The 21002-nt window shown below is 35.6% G+C and overlaps 1 long non-coding RNA gene and 2 pseudogenes across 1 annotated transcript; 2 read left to right on the forward strand and 1 right to left on the reverse strand.

Annotated features, from left to right (window-relative positions):
* The first annotated feature begins 5293 nt into the window (after positions 1-5293).
* On the forward strand, positions 5294-8163 carry LOC132282213 (MDIS1-interacting receptor like kinase 2-like; annotated as a pseudogene).
* Positions 8164-13931: 5768 nt separating this feature from the next.
* Positions 13932-14992, forward strand: LOC132285833 (uncharacterized). Its single transcript, XR_009472618.1, has 2 exons — positions 13932-14058; positions 14552-14992. It is a non-coding gene; the product is annotated as an uncharacterized LOC132285833 (long non-coding RNA).
* Positions 14993-15820: 828 nt separating this feature from the next.
* LOC132282214 (probable leucine-rich repeat receptor-like protein kinase At1g35710) lies at positions 15821-20503 on the reverse strand (annotated as a pseudogene).
* Between the last annotated feature and the right edge of the window lie 499 nt (positions 20504-21002).

Consider the following 21002-nt stretch of genomic DNA (forward strand, 5'->3'; position numbering starts at 1 on the left):
CCTGGCCATTGGTAGAGTCTGATTGATCCGGTGCATTGCAGTCTATGATACTGCAGTACACCCGGATCAAGAACCTTTGGATTAAGTAGATTAATCCAATGCAGCATGCCCACGGAGAATCGGTACAACCGACCAACCAGCACACGCCACGTCAGCAGGAACAATTAGTGCGCGCGTGGCAGCGCGTGCGCGTGCGTGGCTGATGCCAGACGCGCGTGGAGGCGCGTGGGAGGTTCTAGACGCGCGTGAAGGCGCGTGTAAGCGCGTGCGCGTGTGAGAAAAGTGGCGGCGCGTGTGGGGAGGCTCTGGGAGGCGCGTGTGGGGTCTCTACAGCTACTGGAAAAGTCCAGAATACCCCTAGGGACTGTTTTGTAAATTCCAGAACCTTAAACTTGGATTTTTAGGTACTGTGTTGGTATTTACAGGTTTAACGGGCCACGAAATTATTATTTTAATACCCGTTAAGTATTATTATGGCCGATTAATATTTCTAAACCTTAATTGGCCCGTTTACCGTACGGATATGAATGTGATTTATTTATCAACATTACCATAGATGGCGTTATTATTTTATGGTATTCATTATTACTGTTCAAATATAATAATGTCACGGTTATTGTCATATAAATTATCCATCATATATTATGGGATATTTATACTGTTAACCATATATCAACCATGATTATTATGCTGTGTGCATTTCAGAGAATAAATGGACTGTTCAAATTATGTCGCATTTATATTATATGGATGTGTTGCCATATAGAACCATGTGAGCTGGCTAATAAGTTTAGACTCATTTATACCTTATGCATTCGTTGCGATAGACAGGTGTGTGGCTGTCGGGGTATGTGGTTTAATATTATTAGCATGTGTTGCCTAATTAACATACTCAGTATATTTATTAATATTGCTGGCATGTGTTGCCTAACTTATATGCTCAGTATATTCATCAGTACTTTGCGAGGTGTTATCACTGTGTAGTTCGTTATAGTCTGTGTTGTCAGTACCGTGAACCATGTATAATAGCTGATTTCCCGGGTGGGGAAAGGCGACACTTAACCACCTAGTGTGAGTCTAAGTGATCACCGTCTATTCTGGTTGATGTCATGTTATACATGGGATAGTCCCCTTAGGATGTATACAGATATAGTACTCAACCAATTCATAATGATTAATTTATTTGATTCTCTGATTTGGGTCATAGTAGAGAGGACTTGCTCGTGGGGTTGACCCACCATTGTTGTTATTTCAGGATACGGTCAGTACCCGTTCCAAGGTTGAGGTTAGCAGTGTGGGACCACCATCCGAACTCATCTACTCTTACGATCCAATTCAGGGTAGAAGTTTTATGTATTACTTCAGTTTCAGTTTTTATTTACTTTTGACGTTGAACTCTCGGGGTTATATTTAGGGATCCTTGACATAGGATTTCCAAGTTGTAATGAAGTACGGTATTAAATAAAGGATGGATGGATGTTGTATTATTTAGTGTTCCTTTCCTGTCTAAATTCTTTTATTATCATCATTTTGTATTCCATGCTTGTATATTGCCAATTGTTTTTGATATCCCTCATTTTTCGTGTATAAGCCTGATCAACTTATGCGTGGAAAATGTGGGGGTGTTACAATATGATACGACATAAATTTAAATAATACAATAAAAATAAAAAACAATACAGTACGAAAAACAGAACAATCATATGGAATGCTTGAAATAATTCTATGGAAAGCTTGAAATAAATAAATAAATAAATATATATATATATAATTATTTTTTTAAAAAAATAAATTCAAAAAATAGGTTTTTGTGCCAATATAGCCATTAAGGCACTGTTTGGCTACAGTGCCTAAAACGGCTATATGTCAGAAGGAATATTTTTTAGAGCTGCAAATGAACCGAGCTGTTCATAAACAGCACAAGCTCAGCTCGGGCTCGTTCGTTAAGCAAATGAGCCGAGCTCGAGACCAATTTCTAGGCTCGTTTAGTAAATGAGCCGAGCCCGAACAACGTTAGGCTCAGCTCATATGGGCTTGTGAACAAGGCTCGTATAAGGCTCGTTTAGGCTCGTGAACAAGGCTCATTTAACACTCGTTTTATATATAAAATTATAATCACGTGGGTTGACCTCATTGGTTTTATTAAACTTAGTACCCAAAATAAAAAATAATAAATTGCAAACATGTGCATAACCTCATATCTTTTCATTCTTTTGTTTACTTTTTTTCACCTCTTTGGATTCTCTAGGTATTGACACATGACCACATAACCTTATCTCTTTTACCATTGATATGTAATACATCTGAGCCGTATATTCACTAAAGTTAATACATCTCAGCCATATATTCACTAAAGTTAAGAGATATGTATAACCTAGAACTAAAAGTCTACTAGAGCCGCGTGTTCTTCTTTTCCCTTCTTCAGCTTCGCGAATGCTATCGCCGGCAGCCCTCACCATGCAACACAGACCTCCTCTCTCACTCTCTTAAAGGATCTAACATGGAACGGTGCAATGATACTATAGATCAAGTTGGTAAAACCTTGGAAGCTTTGCTATCATTTTGAAAATTTGTTCTATAATTTTATTTTTTCTTTCTTGTCGAAGATGGAGTTCAAATGGATTTCATTCGTATCGGAGATGGAGATCAGATGGATTTCATTCTTGTCGGAGATCGGATTTCATGGATGATTTACTGAAGATGGAGATCGGATTGTTGTGTATGTGACCGAGCCGAGCCGGGCTCAGGCTAGTTGAATCTCTGCCGAGCCGAGCCCGAGCTTGCTTAGGCGAAGCTTGGTCGAGCCCGAGCACCTCTTCGGATATAACGAATCGAGCCCGAGCAACCCAAAGCTCGGTTCGGCTCGGCTCATTTGCAATCCTAAAATTTTTAAAAGTAAATTTTTCAAAAAAAAAAAAAAAAAACATTTTTCTCTATTTTTTTAAAAATTCTTTTTCCCCAAAAAAACCTTTAAAGCACTGTTTGTGTCAGCCAAACTATGCTTTAATGACTCTTTGTTCAATTATTTTGAAAAAAAAAAAAAAAAAAAAAAGACCAAAACAAGCCAAAAATTTATTTTTTTCCTTTTTTTTTTTTTTTTTTTTTCAAGCAAACAGAGCCTTAGGAACAATGTTTTGGGCTAAAATACTATTATGACCCAAATTAACAAAATTTAAACAAAATTGATGCAGGCCCATGGCTCGCCAAGAAGGTTGCGGTTTTCCGCAACACCGCGACCCAACATGTGGGGGCCAATTTTTGGCGAGTCCATTAAAGAAGTCCAATAGCAAAAAGGGGCCAGAGTCGCCTTAGTCGGCCGCGTTGGAGCTGCTCTCATGTTCTCAATCTGTTGAGGCATTGATTTGATTTGACTTGAGCATTAAGTACTTCAGTTTGGACAATTGAACCAAAGTTGAAGGGAGTGAGCCTGTGATTTTGTTATGACTGAGTACTAAACCAACGAGATTCCTCAAGTTCCCTATTTCGGGAGGGATGGAACCTTCAATTTCATTATATCCACGGAACAAAATTTTCAAACAAGTTAGATCGCCAAGAACCAAAGGGATGGTCCCTATAATTTTATTACTGCTAAGTTCCGAATCAACCAGATTCTTCTAGTTCCCAATTCCTGAAGGAATGGGACCAGTGATATCATTAAAAGCAAGAGAAAGAGACACCAAATTTGTTAAATTACCCAAAGTAGAAGGCATTGGACCAATGAGCTGGTTCCTTTTAAGGTCTAAATGAGGCAGATTTTTCAAATTCCCTATTTCTGGTGGAATGGAGCCTTCTATTGAACTTGAACCCATGATGAGATGGGTAAGATTTGTCAAAAGACCAATAGCAAATGGGATTGATCCAGAGAAATAATTGTTACTGAGGTCCAGTGAGGTTAGATGAGACAACTGACCGAGAGCTGGAGGGATCGGACCATGAAGGTAGTTCCAACTCAAGTTTAGAGAAACCAAGATTTTTCAGATTTCCTAATTTTGGAGGATAGAACCATGGAGTTTGTTGTTAGAAATGCAAAGCACCACTAATTTTGTGAGATTAGTGATTGAAAGAGGTAGCACACCATAAAGACAAATTGAGGTAAGTGAGTTTTGAAAGTTTACCCATTTGATGTGGGATGGTGTCATGGAGTCGATTATCACCAAGGTCGAGACAGACGAGATTTGGAAAGGAAGAGAAGTTAAACCTCCCAAACTTAGTTTCCTATTTAATGTTGTGAGGCAGATTTATTATTGCAGACTATACCAGGCCACTTACAATGATCTGAGCTGTTCTTCTTACTGATATCCCACCATCCACTGTCAAGCAGCGCCTCTGCTTCTAATTGGAATGATACTGCTGGTGGTTGTTTGGTTGCCTCTACCGCCAAAATAGAAATAGTAGCATAACAAAAGATTAATAGTAATAATGTAGACCATAGTGGTAGCACTAGAGACAGAATTGAAAGGTCTCATGACTACAAGTTTAATTGAAATGATAATGCTGGTGGTTGTTTGGTTTCTTTTTTTATTTTCCGTTTTCTTTTAGTTTCAAACTTCCATCCGGTCCCCTCACATCACATGCAAATTCGTATCATACTAAAGCTTTTATATTTTTTAAATGGAAATTTTTATTTTTTTCCCCTATTTAAATCGAAAGTTGAAGACTCGAGATTCCAAGTCCATTTGACCCCTAATCCCTATGTATTACGGAATGAGACTTGTAACTGGGTCCACACGGAGGAGGCAAAGGGGAGTGAAGCCAGAGAATTTTCGTGACTACCAGTGGTCAACCTTTTGATTCTGACTTGGGCCCAGGAAGTCGAGGCTTTGGGTTATAAAACAGAAAATTTTGTTTCTTTGATGCAAAACTTTATGGGCTTTAAAAATTAAAATAAGGTTGCTCTCGACTTGGTCACCTTCTGGTAATAGCAAAAGGAAACTATATGCCAACTGTACCGGTGGGCTTAGGCGATCGAGACAATTTTTTATTTTTATTTTTTAAGCCAAGGCAATTGGGAGTTCGGGACAACTAGCATGCTCCAATGAGTGTGATTCTTTTTAGCCACTCAATTTCAGATAAAGAAACACATCGTCATTGCAACACTTTGACTAGCTAGATTAATGCTTTCTATGATCCCAGGCATTTGAAAATCTAAGGGCTTGGTTTGTAACTATAAAAATAGTTTTATAGTCTCATAAAATTGAAAATTATTCATAAAATTCTAGTTGATTCAGTTTTTTGAAAATTCAGTTACAAAAACAGTTTTTTATTATTCCTTGAAAACTGTTCTCTGTATCTGATGTCAAAGTCCGAAAAAAGAATTACGAATTTTCTTCCAATTGCAATTTTCATTGTCTCCATAATTCTAGGATATTTTTACTACTCAAAACGAAAGGTTAAGAAAACCCAGTCTCAGTCCATAGTGACAAAGCATGGAGATTTGTTCTCAATATGGAATTATGAAGGGACAATTGCGTTTGAAGATATAATCGAAGCAACGGAGGACTTTGACATCAGATACTGCATTGGGACCGGAGGTTATGGGAGTGTTTACAGAGCACAACTGCCCGGTGTAAAAGTAGTTGCCTTGAAGAAACTCCATCGCCTGGAAGGCGAAGAACCAACTTACGATAAAAGTTTCAGGAACGAAGCACACTTTCTATCACAAATACGACATCGGAACATTGTGAAACTCTATGGGTTCTGTCTACACAAGCAATGCATGTTTCTGGTGTATGAGTACACAGAGAGGGGAAGCCTTTTTTTAGTCTTGACAAGTGAAGTGGAAGCTGTGGAGTTGGATTGGACTAAAAGGGTGAATGTAGTGAAATGCATTGCCCATGCTTTGTCTTACATGCACCATGATTGCACTCTTCACCGCAACATTTCTAGCAACAACATTTTATTAAATTCAGAATTCAAAGCTTGTGTGGCTGACTTTGGCACTGCTAGATTGCTGATCCTAATTCATCTAATCATAGCGTGATAGCAGGCACCTACGAATATGTTGCTGCCGGTACAACACTGCTCCTTAATGTTAACTATATCTACCATTCATTCCGTCTAATAAAAAGAGAAATAAAAAGGGAATGTTGTTGTATCTTGATTGTATAATAAATTCTATTGTTCTACAAAATATAATTAACAAAATTGCGTATTATAGCATTTTTTAATTAGTTTTTGGTTACAATTTATCAGCAAATTGTTTTAGTTGGTAAAATGTTTTCTATTCCAAGAATGTTTTAGTTAAGCAAAAAAAGTTGTTTGACTAGCTTGCTTCTAGTTAAGCAAGCTAAAAAATATTTATTTTATAAGTTCTTTTCAAATTCCTAACCATGGATTAATTTCAGATAACTATATTTCATGTATTAACACAGGCACAGGGAATCAAGCCAGAGCCTTTCAGTTTTTCTCTGGATTAATTTTTGCCAAGGTTCATGCTAGCTAGTAGCTACCCACCAAGTGATTAAAGATTTAGATTTGTACTTAGTACTGATGGTCAAGCTTTTGATAATTGTTGATTCAAAAATCTGCACGGTCAGAAGCGGGGTGTTTTCTGCAAGATAAGAGAGAAGTGACGACCGGCGTGGTGCCGGCCGGGTGCACTCCGACAGTCAAGTTATTACTTGATGATTCAATATCTAAAAAAAAAGATCCAATATGAGATTTATGGCTTACCTTTTTACATTGACTAGCCTCACTTTTATAGAAAGTTGAAATTGTCGTTTCCGCATTTCCTATCGGGAGAGGAGGGATTAGTGAATCGTATCTTTAGTGCAACATTTGAATTAATCAAATCTTATTCTTTAATTACCTTATGAGATGAACACCTTATAAAGTAATTATCTTCTTGAGTTTATCCATATCCTTTGAATCTCCATGTCACTTGGAATTCTTATCGAGTTGAATATTCCGTATCAGTAGCCCCCTATTCCCGAAATCTTGCTTGTCAAGCGTCGGGAATACCAAGTCCTTCCAAGCTAAGCATGCTTGATGATTACTTTCTTGCCCCTTTTAATAAGAGAGTGGATTTGCTCGAGCTTTGTGAGCTCACCTTTTAATAAGGGAGTAGTTAACCCCTCATCTCTTTACTGAGAGAAGAAGATGAAGTTGACCCTTCGTTCTTTTACAGGGGAAAGATGTGTAGTCTTAATGAGGGTGACCCTTTTAATAGAAGAGGTAATCGTCTCGTCTCTCTATTAAATGAATGAAGCTTTAATTATCTCACCCTTCTATGTAGAAGGAGTGGTCGGATTCTTGTCACTTTAATGAGGGAAGAATGTATTGTTGGCCCTTGGTCCCTTTAATAAAATGTAGTTGGCCTCTCATCCCTTTAATAAGGGAAGTAGATTAATTCGAGTTTCCCTCAGCTCATCTCTTTAATAAGGTAAGTAGATTAATTCGAGCTTTAACCAGCTCACCCTTCACTCAGCTCACCCTTTAACAAGAGAAGTAGATTACTATGACCTTCATCCAGCTCACCCTTTAATAAGGGAAGTAGATTATTATAAGCGTCACCCAGCTCACCCTTTAACAAGGGAGGTAAAGTACTATGAGTTTCACCCAGCTCACCTATAATATAATGAAAAACTCACATATAATTGATCTTGCAGTATGATAGATGCGAGAGTTTTCCCTAGCTCATCTCATTATGATGAATGTGAGAATAAAGCCTTCTGCATTTAAGTCATTTTTGTATAGTTGGATTCACTTAATCCATCTTTATTTTTTGAGAGATAAGCAATTGATTGAATTTCTTGCATCTGGCGTACAAAAAGAGACTCTCGTTGATTCTTCTGACTTCCAGTCGGGTGGCAATGTCAGTTGTGGCAACCAGTTGGAACCTGAATCAGGTTTACCAATTGGGCCCACGATTCAAACAATTCAATTTGTTGGACAATTGAGATTCGTTTTTGTTTGCGGAATCTTTTGGATTTGCGTTGTTCAAGTTTGGGATTTCTGAATTGATAATGCTTGGGCGTATAATTGACTGTACAGTCTGTTACACCAGTATATGCATCATTTGTCGGGAGAGGTACTGCAAGTTGTCTTTTCCAACGGCTTTGCAAGAATCTTACAAAGTGTAGCAAGACTATGCTTTCGCCAGAAGAAAATGAAGACATGTTTTTTGGTGAAGAGTTTGCAGAGATCTATTTTCTGAGATCTTAAGCCAGTGATATCTCAAGTTTCTATGGTGAAAGTTTTCCATGGTCGTAATAAAGTGCATATATTGTGAAGCATGCGTTAAAACCATAAAACAACCCATATAACTCTCAATTGCCTTTTTTTTAAATTTATTTATTTAAAAAAAATAGCATAAATGTTACTGGAGGTCATATATTTCATTGTTGTGAAATACTATGCACTTTTGTAAATATATATATATATATATATATATATATATAGATCTCAAGTGGACAAAGTGCTCTTCAAAGGCATGCATGAAAGAAAGGTTCTTGATTATATCAATGGAGACAATAAATAAAATAATACCGAATATTGCAGTGTAATGGTATTTCTTCTCCTTTCAAATTCAAAAGTAGTTATCTGAAATTATTCAGCTATCGGCAGATTCTTTACATCACAAGAATTGCCAAGGTGCCACAGCGAATTTTTTTTTTTAAAAAAATAATTATTATTATTTTTTAAGGTAATGAGTTTTAATCAATAAAAGGAAGTGGAATTGTCTATAGATAACCAAATCCCATATATATACACAAAGAAAATTAGGAGAACAAAAGCACCTAGAATAGAGCTATACAAAAACTCAAAAAAGTTCAGAAGTTGTGCATCAGTACCCAAAGATAATATAAACAACAAAAGCAATTTGTAAGCATGAGAAACTAGAGGTATACGTTAAAATTGTTAAATGATGGTGGAGACTCAACTAATGTTCCAAAAAATTCAGAACCTCAAGCTTTGTAAGCTCTGTCAAATGTGGCATCATCTTTAAGTGTGGGTAACCTCTTAAAGAATGTTGACTAAGGTTTTTGAGATTTTCCAAGGATGATAACTGTTTAACCTGGGTTTCAAGAAATTAGCTCCAGATTCCTTCAAATAGTAGATACAAGAAAGCTATCCAATCTGTGGAAGTACCTTCCCGTTAGTGCTTTTTTTCCAGTAAGAGGTGAGGAAGGTTGCAACGTTGGTATATTGAATCTTTGTTCCAGAAAGGTCAAGTTCTGGAGGCAAGACATTTGCTCAAAGGATTTGTACTTTATTGCTGTCAAAGCACTCTATTGTTGTCAAAGCACTAGATTCTAAAATATTAAACTGACAAGGTTATAAAGATTGCCAATGGTTGGTAATGCTTTTATGTTGGTTTCCAAAAGGTTAAGGATTTGAATGGAGCTTAGATGCTCAAAGAATTATCTGTGATTTTGACCAGTACCCGAGAGCATTGTCTTAAAAAGGGATGTTGAAGATTGCTAGTGTTGGAAAGGAAATGCATGCTTAACACCACTTTCAGTTTCTCATAAATTAAGGATGTGAAGACCAACATTTCTTTCTAATGAATTCTTATGGAATTCATTGAACTTTTCAATAACTAACAAATCAAGATTTTAGTGGGTGACTAAATTCTGGGTAGTCTGTCTAAGGCTTTGCAGCAACTTACTGAGAGATGCGTGAGATTTTCAAAACTGAGAAGTTTTGGTAAGCTTTTAATCCGGGTTTTGGAAAGATCAAATGCATGTTTGGATAATCATATGATTTGTTAATTTGGACAAACCATGTGACAATAAAGATTTTAAATGCACCATCCATCACTATTTATTTCTTAATGTTGAAGGCAATTAAAGTTGCAAAACTGAATGTTTGTAAATTTTTAAACAAAAGTCATATACGAAATTGAACAACCCCTTTTCCCAGATATTGTAGTGTGTGTGTGTGTGTGTATTCATAGTTTTACTAGGGTTTTGACATCACAAATCATACACTTTATATTTATAGAATTGGAAGAAAGATTAATACCTGGGAATGAATTGTAGTAATAATTGGAACCAATTGGGCTGTAGTTCGCATTGGGACGTGGCCAACATGAGTGTACACGAGAGTAGTAAAAAATAGGTACCTCAATTCATCAGAGGTGACTGAATTCGTGAGTGTCAAATTCTTCGGCGAAGTGTTTGAGTTGCATGAACAGTCTTATCAGACTTGTTTGCATATAGGAGTCTGGTACAACCCGTTCAGAGCTTTCTTTAATTCCATGGGGATGTGTCACCACTTCTTAATTGTCCGGGACGCCTGCTTGAGTTCCGGGGTGATTTTTCTAATCGGAAAAATTATATCAATTATGTTGACCCCAACATTCAGACCAGATTAGGTCAACACAAGTTGTGATACCCCTCGAATCTAGAGCCACGGGTGATCAAGTCCAAGCACAGAATACAAGGGATATCAAACAATTAATATTTAAACAAGCATTGGAATACAAGATGAATTAAAAATAAACAGATAAGCTGAAAGGAAAACTAAATAATAAATTCTTATTTAAAAATCCTCAAATAAATAATGATTAAAATTCCATAATAAAATCCTCCAATCTTCTGATACCAGTAACTAATTAAACTACAACTCGGGAATCCATACTGTGGACCCCTAATAATATCCTAACTGACATAACTGAATCGAAAAAATAATAAGTTACTAATGAAGAAAAGTCCTACGTAGAGTCGGAAGAATGAATGGCTGTCTCTGCTCGGCACGAACAATCTCTAAGACTGGAACTGACGAACACCTGAAAAATAATGGTGGGTCAGGCCCACATACAAGTTCTAATCTACTACATCCCAAACAGAGACCCGATACACGTACACATCCTAATTAATTCAACAATAACTAAATAGTCCATATATAGATATATACACACACTAAAGGAACCTCACTAGACTATAGAGTTGTCTCAACCTGAATAGTAGGCAACATGCAAAACGCATATATAGTGGGCATGAGTACCTAGACCTACCAGGGTACACAACTACGCTATATCTAGCTACACATCCCTGGCAATATACGCACCCTAACCACTGATCCTGAGACTCAAGCTCATATCATGGTGTATAATTATATATTTAAAATCCGTCCTATCCAACCATCAAAAATAATCTATCCAATTATTATTTCAATACTATGTCATCCAACTATTCCGTTGACCTGACACGAATAAGTAGGACTTAACACTATGGTTAATCCGTTCCCTTATTAAAAATAGGTAGGACTTAACTCGTAAGTTAATCCGTCCCTAATATGCCCCCATCCCATAATGGTGCATTAATCCATAACATATCCAAATAACAGTTTCCAACCCAAGGATAATGTAAATATATATATATTTTTACATCTAATAAACCAAATAAATATGATATAAATCTTATACACGTCCTTTGCATTTATTTCAGCAAAAATATCAATTCTAATTAACATGCATTTAATTTACATCACAAGAATTTAACATGCATCTCAATTAAATTGTACATCCCCATGTACTCATTAAATTAATTTAAATCTAAACAATTGATTAAACTAATTTAATCCAACAATATTTAATTAATTTATCCTTTCTAAAATTAATTAAATTCCATACTTAGCATGTACACTTAAAACATGCATTCCAACTCTTAATGAATCTAATTAAATTAAATAAATATTTAATTCAGATTCATCAATCAAAAATATATTAAACTGACTTATACTTTATACAAATTTCGTTCTGCGTGTACACTTTATGAATAAACAAATTTCAATTATAATTATATTATAAACTAGTTTATGTTAAAGTCATATCTTGCTACAAACAGATTGTTGCTTACAATTAATGCATAGAATTCTAGAATGCAAAAGTAACCAAAACTGATGGTTACTTCCTTTTTCGGCGTGCCAAATTTACAAAGAAAATTTAGTTTTGAATTCTTATATACTTCATTCATAAACTGATTAATGGAAACATATATAGTTGACCTCGTTCGGCGTGTATACAAGGAACCACACAGATTCGTATATATATATATATAACTGGTGCATGCCAATTTGATTCATGCTAATGCTAAAAGAAATTCCTCGTGACGCGTGCATGAAGTAAACAAACAGAAATTCTAATTAACATTAAATTACAATCTGTTTGTTTTTTTTTTTTTTTTCAAAAACAACTATCAATGGCTTCCTTGTTCGGCGCGGGTGAATCAAATCTAATTCCATCTGAATTATATAAATTACTCTATACTAAACCCATAATATATTACAACATAATTAAAACCCAAACTATAATACAACACATGAAAATTTAATTTATCAAAATATGAAAATTATTTCAAACCCATTAGTAACACATGAACTGAATTTTTCAAATAAATTTATATAATTAGATTCAATTAATTTATTTAAAGAACCTAGAATTAATCGAGCATGCATAGGGTACGAATCAAAGGAGAAGAGTTAGAAAAGAACTTGCCTTTAGGGATTAGATAAAAAACCCTAACCTCCTTCTTCCTTTTCTCTTCCTTCCTCTTCCTTCTTTCTCTCTCTAAAATATAGTACGTAATATATTTTCTAACCTCTGTCACAACCCTATAATTATATATTTATAGTCAAATAAAATAACACTAATCCTTTTCCCAATCCAAGCCAAACTAATAATAAAAATAAAATAAAGTCTAAATACTAAAAAGGTAACTAAAATATATGGTACGTATAATCTATGTGTAATCCTTTTTATATGTAATATATAAATATATATGACTTTCCTTATATATATATATATATTTAAATTCCTAAATAAATACACATCCTCACACACAATTTCATTTAAACAATTAAATCAATTAACACATTTAACAAATAATTAAATCAATTAAACAAGTAAACAATTAGCCAAGAAATCAACTAAATAATTAAATGCAATTAAAAAAAATACCGAGACTATCCTTTTAAAATCAGGGGTATTACACAAGTTCCCACAGACGGCCAACCGTTGATTCAAAAATCTGCACGGTCAGAAGCGGAGTGTTTTCTGCAAGACAAGAGAGAAGTGACGGCCGGCACCACGCCGGCCGGGTGCACTCCGACGGTCAAGTTAGTACTTGACGATTCAATATCTAAGAAAAAAGATCCAATATGAGATTTATGGCTTACCTTTTTATATTGACTAGCCTCACTTTTATAGAAAGTTGAAATTGTCGTTTCCGCATTTCCTTCCGGGAGAGAAGGGATTAGTGAATCGTATCTGTAGTGCAACATTTGAATTAATCAAATCTTATTCTTTAATTACCTTATGAGATGAACACCTTATAAAGTAATTATCTTCTTGAGTTTATCCATATCCTTTGAATCTCTTTGTCACTTGAAATTCTTATCAAGTCGAATATTTCGTATCAATAATTAATAAAACAAACTACGTACTCATAGTCTGATAGCAGTTTGTTATTTTTCTATTCTTTCCATCCTTCCCTTTCGTGGCGAAAATTCGGTGAAAGTAGTACAATTAAGAGTAAGTTTTACTACTAATATTCATAATTAGCGATGTACGCATTACACATTCAATTTTTCATTTCACATGCATTAGGTAATTACATAATTCACATAGGAAGTTTTCTGTTAGACATGCACTTGACAATTATTATAAAAAAATAAAATAAAATCTAGTGCACATGTAATAAATATTTTTGATTTAAAAAAATTAATAGAAGGAATATAAAAATAAGAATAATAAAATTTTATAGGATACATAAAGAGATATATAACTATTATAATATTTTTATAAAAAAATTATGCGTAAACACATTTTATTTTAGTAAGTAAAACGATGGGTATAATTGAAATTTTATATAATTTTTTAAAGAAAATAAAATTTTCCTATATGTTTTTGTAGAAATATTTTGTTAATATATATATATATATATATATATATAAAATTTTCAAGACATCGTGCTGCCAAACACAGAATAAGGAATTTAAACAGGATTTGAGGCAAGAGTTATGCGGCTTATGCCTATCGACTAACCCACGAACGCAATGCGAAATCCTATCGGCCCTATCCTTCAAAACGCGACGTTTTGAACACTCTGCAAGGTGCGTTCTACTGTGGTGTACTATTAGTCAAATGCGTTTGCAGCTCTCATCATCGAACAAGGAGAAGGAGATTTTCAAGAAAGGCATAATCTATAAAACCCTTTCGCAATTGAAAATCTTATACCCAAATCTGAGTCTTGATTTGAATACGTTTGTACATGTGTTCATGTGTGTGTGTGTGTATATATACACGTGTGTGTGTTTGTATATTTCAATGCCATTTTACGCTTTTTATGTAGATCTTGAAAATACAGCCGTAGAATCAACACGATTCCATGGAATTTGAAATTTTGTGTTGTCACCACTTTGAAACCTAAAATTTGTGTTGGGAATTTCTCACTCATCTCTATCTTTGAGGGTTAGTCTGTTAGGTGATGTTAAGGAATAAAGTTACAATTTCCATTTTTTTAAAGAATTTTGGAAGATTTGTGTCCTTCGCCGTTACTCGGGTGTTAATTATTTGTTAATTTAGTTATTGTAAATTTTGGTGCAGATTGTGATGAATTTTTGAGCATTGGGTGATTTATGTAAATGTTGGAGTAGAAGAGAATGGTGTTAGTGCTGGCAATTGGGATCTTCACATCATTTGCACCGGCAATCTCTGTATCAAAGTACCCCACTTCTTATTCTTCTCAATCTCTTCAATATTCGTTTTCGGTTAATTAATTGTGTATGCTTTCTTTCTTTCCTTTTCTTTTTTCTTTTTATTTTTTTATTTTTTATTTTTTTTATTTTTGGGTTTAATTCTCTTAGAATTATGGTAGCTTTTTAGCAAATATAATAACTGATGCTGGAACCAGTCTCTGAATTTCGTTCACAGCACCCGATGCATTTGATTTTTCTTGTCTGACTATAATTTAATCTTTGTGCCCATAAACACAAAATCGAGCTTAAATGCCAGAAGGCATGAAATGATTGTGGTGACTTGATTTTATTTTATTATATTTTTAAAAATGTTTATTATTTTGGTAGGTGTCTCAACTACCATTTGATTGGGTTAAACTGTGCAAAATATTTGTTGAATGCCTTGAGAAGTTAGAAGCACCATGGTTGTCAAGTTTGCATCCAATATAGTGTTATAAGTTTCAGCTAGAGAATGCATACGAGATGGTTTTGATAGCTAGCTTTAATTTTTCACTGTTGGTTCTGTGTCTTCTGAAAGCTGTCTTGTGTGTATTAGTTGATGTTAATACGCCTACAACTTCTTAAATTATGTCCTCGTTAAGCTTCATGACAATTCTTCCTACCAGAAATTTGTTTAAGGCATAAAAAGGCTTAATAGTTTGAATGACGTGATGATAGAGTGTTGGTGAGCGACAAGTTGACAACAATAGAGAGTAATGATTGTTGCGGTAGAATAGAGGATGGCAGTGTTGAGGTTGCCAGAGAAATTCTTCCATCGTTCAAGTTAGGAGGAGAGAGAGGACGTTGTCTCACATTGTTAATCTAGCTATCTAGAAAGGTTGACAATGGGATTGGTCATTTTGTTGCAAAAGAAATTTTTAGCTGTTCCTGAAATTTGTGAGGGGCACTCTTGCCACATATTTATTGGCATCTTTGGGCAGTGAAGATATCGATTCTAAAATTTAAGTTCTCCTTTAATTAGTATGAAGTGTAGATAATAGAACCATACTGACCGGAGTCATGTAGCTTTAGTTGACAAATAATAGAAGCTTGAGTGAATTGTTTTTGTTATATATATATATATATAATTGATAAGGCAAGGATAAAAACCAAACTACTAGTGGATTTCACAATGTCATTACGTAGTGACATAGAGTGATTTCCACCAAAACAACATTTTCAGTTGCTCAATAAAAAAAGCCATTGTCTGTTATTTGAGATGCAATGTTTCTGTCCTCTACTCCCCACGTGAAGCCTCCCATCTGTCTCTCACACACACATTAGGCTGGCACAAAACATCTTGAGACACTCACCAAATTTAATGGATCAATTGAACAGATGAACATCTTGATTTATTAGACGCCGTAATAGGAATGCATGAAGTCAAATAACTAGGGGAAATCCAGCAAACAAGAAATTAACCCTATTTTGCAATGACTAATACAAAGATTACAGGATTAATTGATCAAATATGTATCTGGATTCATTAGCTGCAACAGTGAGATTTGTTGCAGAGGTTTAGCAAGTGAGTACCTGCTAGCAAGAAACTCCTGAGAGATGCGTAGCATTGTCGGCCGAGACTTTGGTTTAGGATGTAAGCAAGCAGATGCCAATGTAGCAACCAGAACAACATCCCGTGCAACCACTCCGCACGTTGGAGCTTGGAGGCGCGTGTCTAACACATCATTTAACATTATATTTTGAGTAGATGTTGATGCCAATGATTAGAGAAGTTCTCCTGGATGCCTTCCCACGAGTGTTTCCAGTGCCACAACTCCGAAGCTATAAACATCACATTTTTTAGTCACAACCATGGTGAAGGCAAGTTCTGCATCAACAAAAAGAATTATGCAAGTGATGCATCAACAAGAAATATACATGTAAGAGGAAACCAACTTTTACTTTATCCTTTGCAGTAAGAAATAAATAAATAAATAACGAGATTGTTTCAAAATTAAATATTATGGAATTTGTTCATCAATTTGTCTCATCCATAGTGAAGCAGTTACAGATACATTTGATTGTTTTTCCTTATGATTTTGTACAGATAGTGAGATTTGAATTTTTTTAGAAGCTAAAAGGCAGCCTCTGACTAGACTAGACAGACAGAATTAATTCAAACAAGATCAATAAATTTAGTACAGTGGTAGAGAGCTCAAGCTCATATGACAAGAGAGAAGTACTAATGTACGGTACCATGAAGTGTTAAGATATGAGGAAAGAAGTTTCTACTAACTAGAGAGACTCTTGTCCATCGACAGAATTATTTTGTAGCACATGACTAATCAAGCAATAATACGGTCAGTGTTGGAGAACGTACAAAGAGACTCAGAGACCCTTCAACTAAGTAGAGACTCTTGGTAATTACTGGCGGTGGGTAATTGTCAGTGTTGTTGAAAAATGTAGAGATGTTAAAACCACGGTCTCTTCCATACTTATAGATCCTTCAACTAAAAAGTCCTAAAATGACTTGCGCGCAGCTAGCGGAAGAGTAAATCTGTTTTGGAATAGAAAACATTTTACCAACTAAAATAATTTTGCTGTTAAATTGTAACCAAAAACTTAAAAAAAATAATAATAAATAAATATTAAAAAATCTATGATACGCAATTTTGTTAATTATATTTTGTAGAAGAATAGAAGTTATTATACAAATCAAGACACACTTTTTATTAGACGGAAAGAATGGTAGATATAGTTAACAATAAGGAGCAGTGTTGTACCTGGAGCAACATATCCATAAGTGCCTGCTATCACGGTATGATTAGACGAATCAAGATCCAGCAATCTAGCAGTGCCAAAGTCAGCCACACAAGCTTTGGATTCTGAATTTAACAGAATGTTGTTGCTCGAAATGTTGCGGTGAAGAATGGGTGGAGTGCAATCATGGTGCATGTAAGACAAAGCATGGGCAATGCCTTTCACTACATTCACCCTTTTAGTCCAATCCAACTCCACAGCTTCCATTTCACTTCTCAAGACCAAAAAAAGGCTTCCCCTCTCCATGTACTCATACACCAGAAACATGCATTGCTTGTGTAGACAAAACCCATAGAGTTTCACAATGTTCCGATGTTGTATTTGTGATAGAAAGTGTGCTTCATTCCTGAAACTTTTATCGTAAGCTGGCTCTTCACCTTCCAGTCGATGGAGTTTCTTCAAGGCAACTACTTTCCCACTGGGCAGCTGTGCTCTGTAAACACTCCCATATCCTCCGGTCCCAATGCAGTATCTGATGTCAAAGTCTTCCGTTGCTTCGATTATATCTTCGAATGCAATTGTCCCGTCATAATTCCATATTGAGAACAAATCTCCATGCTTTGTCACTCTGGACTGAGACTGGGTTCTCTTAACCTTGCGTTTTGAGTAGTAAAAATATCCTAGAATTATGGAGACAATGAAAATTGCAATTGGAAGAAAAATTGCAATTCTTTTCTTGGAAGATGATGGATGGCAAGAAACAGAATAAGATTTTTGAAACCGTGAATATTCACTCTCAAGAAAATCATTGCCATTCAAGTAAATGGATTTTTTGCATATAACAGATGGGGGAAATGGAATGCTGCCAGAGAGGTTATTGTATGAGAGATCTAGGTATGATAGTGAAGGAAGCTTAGCTATCTGAGGCGGAGTGCTGCCAGAGAGTTTATTGTATTTCAAACTCAAATACTGCAAATTAGCCCAATTCCTAATATCAGTTGGGAATGGTATGGAGCCAGTGAGTTGGTTCAAGGAAATGTCAAGATATGTGAGTTTAGTTAATTTGGTAAGGTGTTGAGGTAGGGAACCATTGATTTGATTTGAAGCAAGGGACAAGTATGTCAATTTGGACAATTCACACAGACTTGAAGGGACTGGGCCTATGATTTGGTTATAATCGAGTCTTAAATCTACCAAATTGGTTAAATGACCCAAAGAAGAAGGAATTGGGCCTATGATTTGGTTGTAACCAAGGTTTATCTCAATCAGATTTGTCAAAGACCCTAAGCCGGATGGAATTGATCCATCGAGACTGTTGCTACTTAGGTCCAATGAGGTCAGATTGGATAAGTAGGCAAGAGCTGTTGGGATTGTTCCTTTGAGTTGGTTGTGACTGAGATTAAGATAAACCAAATTCTTTAGATTCCCTATTTCTGGAGGGATGGAACCAAATGTACCATTGTTGCTACTTAGGTCCAATGTGGTCAGATTGGATAAGTGGGCAAGAGCTGTTGGGATTGTTCCTTCGAGTTGGTTGTGACTGAGATTAAGATAAACCAAATTCTTTAGATTCCCTATTTCTGGAGGGATGGAACCAGATATACCATTGTTGCTACTTAGGTCCAATGAGGTCAGATTGGATAAGTAGGCAAGAGCTGTTAGGATTGTTCCTTTGAGTTGGTTGTGGCTGAGATTAAGATAAACCAAATTCTTTAGATTCCCTATTTCTGGAGGGATGGAACCAGATGTACCATTGTTGCTACTTAGATCCAATGTGGTCAGATTGGATAAGTGGGCAAGAGCTGTTGGGATTGTTCCTTCGAGTTGGTTGTGACTGAGATTAAGATAAACCAAATTCTTTAGATTCCCTATTTCTGGAGGGATGGAACCAGATATACCATTGTTGCTACTTAGGTCCAATGAGGTCAGATTGGATAAGTAGGCAAGAGCTGTTGGGATTGTTCCTTCGAGTTGGTTGTGACTAAGATTAAGATAAACCAAATTCTTTAGATTCCCTATTTCTGGAGGGATGGAACCAGATGTACCATTGTTGCTACTTAGGTCCAATGAGGTCAGATTGGATAAGTAGGCAAGAGCTGTTGGGATTGTTCCTTCGAGTTGGTTGTGACTAAGATTAAGATAAACCAAATTCTTTAGATTCCCTATTTCTGGAGGGATGGAACCAGATGTACCATTGTTGCTACTTAGGTCCAATGAGGTCAGATTGGATAAGTGGGCAAGAGCTGTTGGGATTGTTCCTTTGAGTTGGTTGTGACTGAGATTAAGATAAACCAAATTCTTTAGATTCCCTATTTCTGGAGGGATGGAACCAGATGTACCATTGTTGCTACTTAGGTCCAATGTGGTCAGATTGGATAAGTGGGCAAGAGCTGTTTGGATTTCTTCCTTCGAGTTGGTTGTGACTGAGATTAAGATAAACCAAATTCTTTAGATTCCCTATTTCTGGAGGGATGGAACCAGATGTACCATTGTTGCTACTTAGGTCCAATGAGGTCAGATTGGATAAGTGGGCAAGAGCTGTTGGGATTGTTCCTTCGAGTTGGTTGTGACTGATATTAAGATAAACCAAATTCTTTAGATTCCCTATTTCTGGAGGGATGGAACCAGATATACCATTGTTGCTACTTAGGTCCAATGAGGTCAAAGAAATGTCAAGCCAACGAGGTAGCTCGCCATAAAGATAATTAGAGGACAAATTGAGGTAGGTGAGTTTTAGAAGTGTACCTATTTGACCAGGTATACTGTCAGAGAATGTATTGCAGCTAAAGTCAAGTCGGACAAGGTTTGGGAAGGAAGAGAAGTTAAATTTCCCCAATTTACCTTCCAATGTATTCCAGCGAGGTAGGTTAATCTGGATGACACTTCCAGCTTCATCGCAAACTATACCAGTCCATTTACAATGATCATCTGACGTGTTTTTCGAATTCATTTCCCACCAGCCACTATTATGCAGAGCTACTAGTTCCAATTCTCTTGACGATGCCGATGATCTGGACCCTGCCACCACATAAGGTATAGAGATGGTAATAATGTTAGTAGCATAGTAAAAGAGTGAGACAGACCATATAACAAACAATAATTTGGAATTGGAGGATAACATGATTCTAAGTTTTATTTGATCGGATTCAATTGCATGCAACAGATGGGCTGCAACTTGCAAGCATCATCATAAAAAGAGTTGTGTGTGGACTTGGACACCGGAGTCAAGGTCTTCCTTTTTTCTTTTTTCTTTTTTCTTTTTCTTTTAAAAATTTGCATTATAATCATGGTTTGCAGTTGTAGGGGGCGTGAACTAACGTAATATAATAAATCTAGTTATAGCAATTGTGAATTTTATTTATTTATATATAGATGGATTTTTATTGAAATTTTAATTATTTTTATTGAAAAGGTCTTCCTTTTTTTCTTTCCTACTTTTTTCGAATTTTGCACTATAGTCCTGGTTTGCAGTTGTGGTCTATAACAAAATCAAATCAATGTAAGCTAACAAAATTAGTTATTCTAATTGTGAATTTTTTTTTTTTTCTAAATCGATTTTTAATAAATTTTTTTGAATTTTTAAAGAACAGAAGTAATTATACAAGTTGACGTAGACCACC

Source organism: Cornus florida, unplaced genomic scaffold, assembly GCF_030987335.1.
Source record: "Cornus florida cultivar Cherokee Brave unplaced genomic scaffold, ASM3098733v1 CherokeeBrave_3.0.0_Hap2_Chr11, whole genome shotgun sequence".
Lineage (NCBI taxonomy): Eukaryota > Viridiplantae > Streptophyta > Magnoliopsida > Cornales > Cornaceae > Cornus > Cornus florida.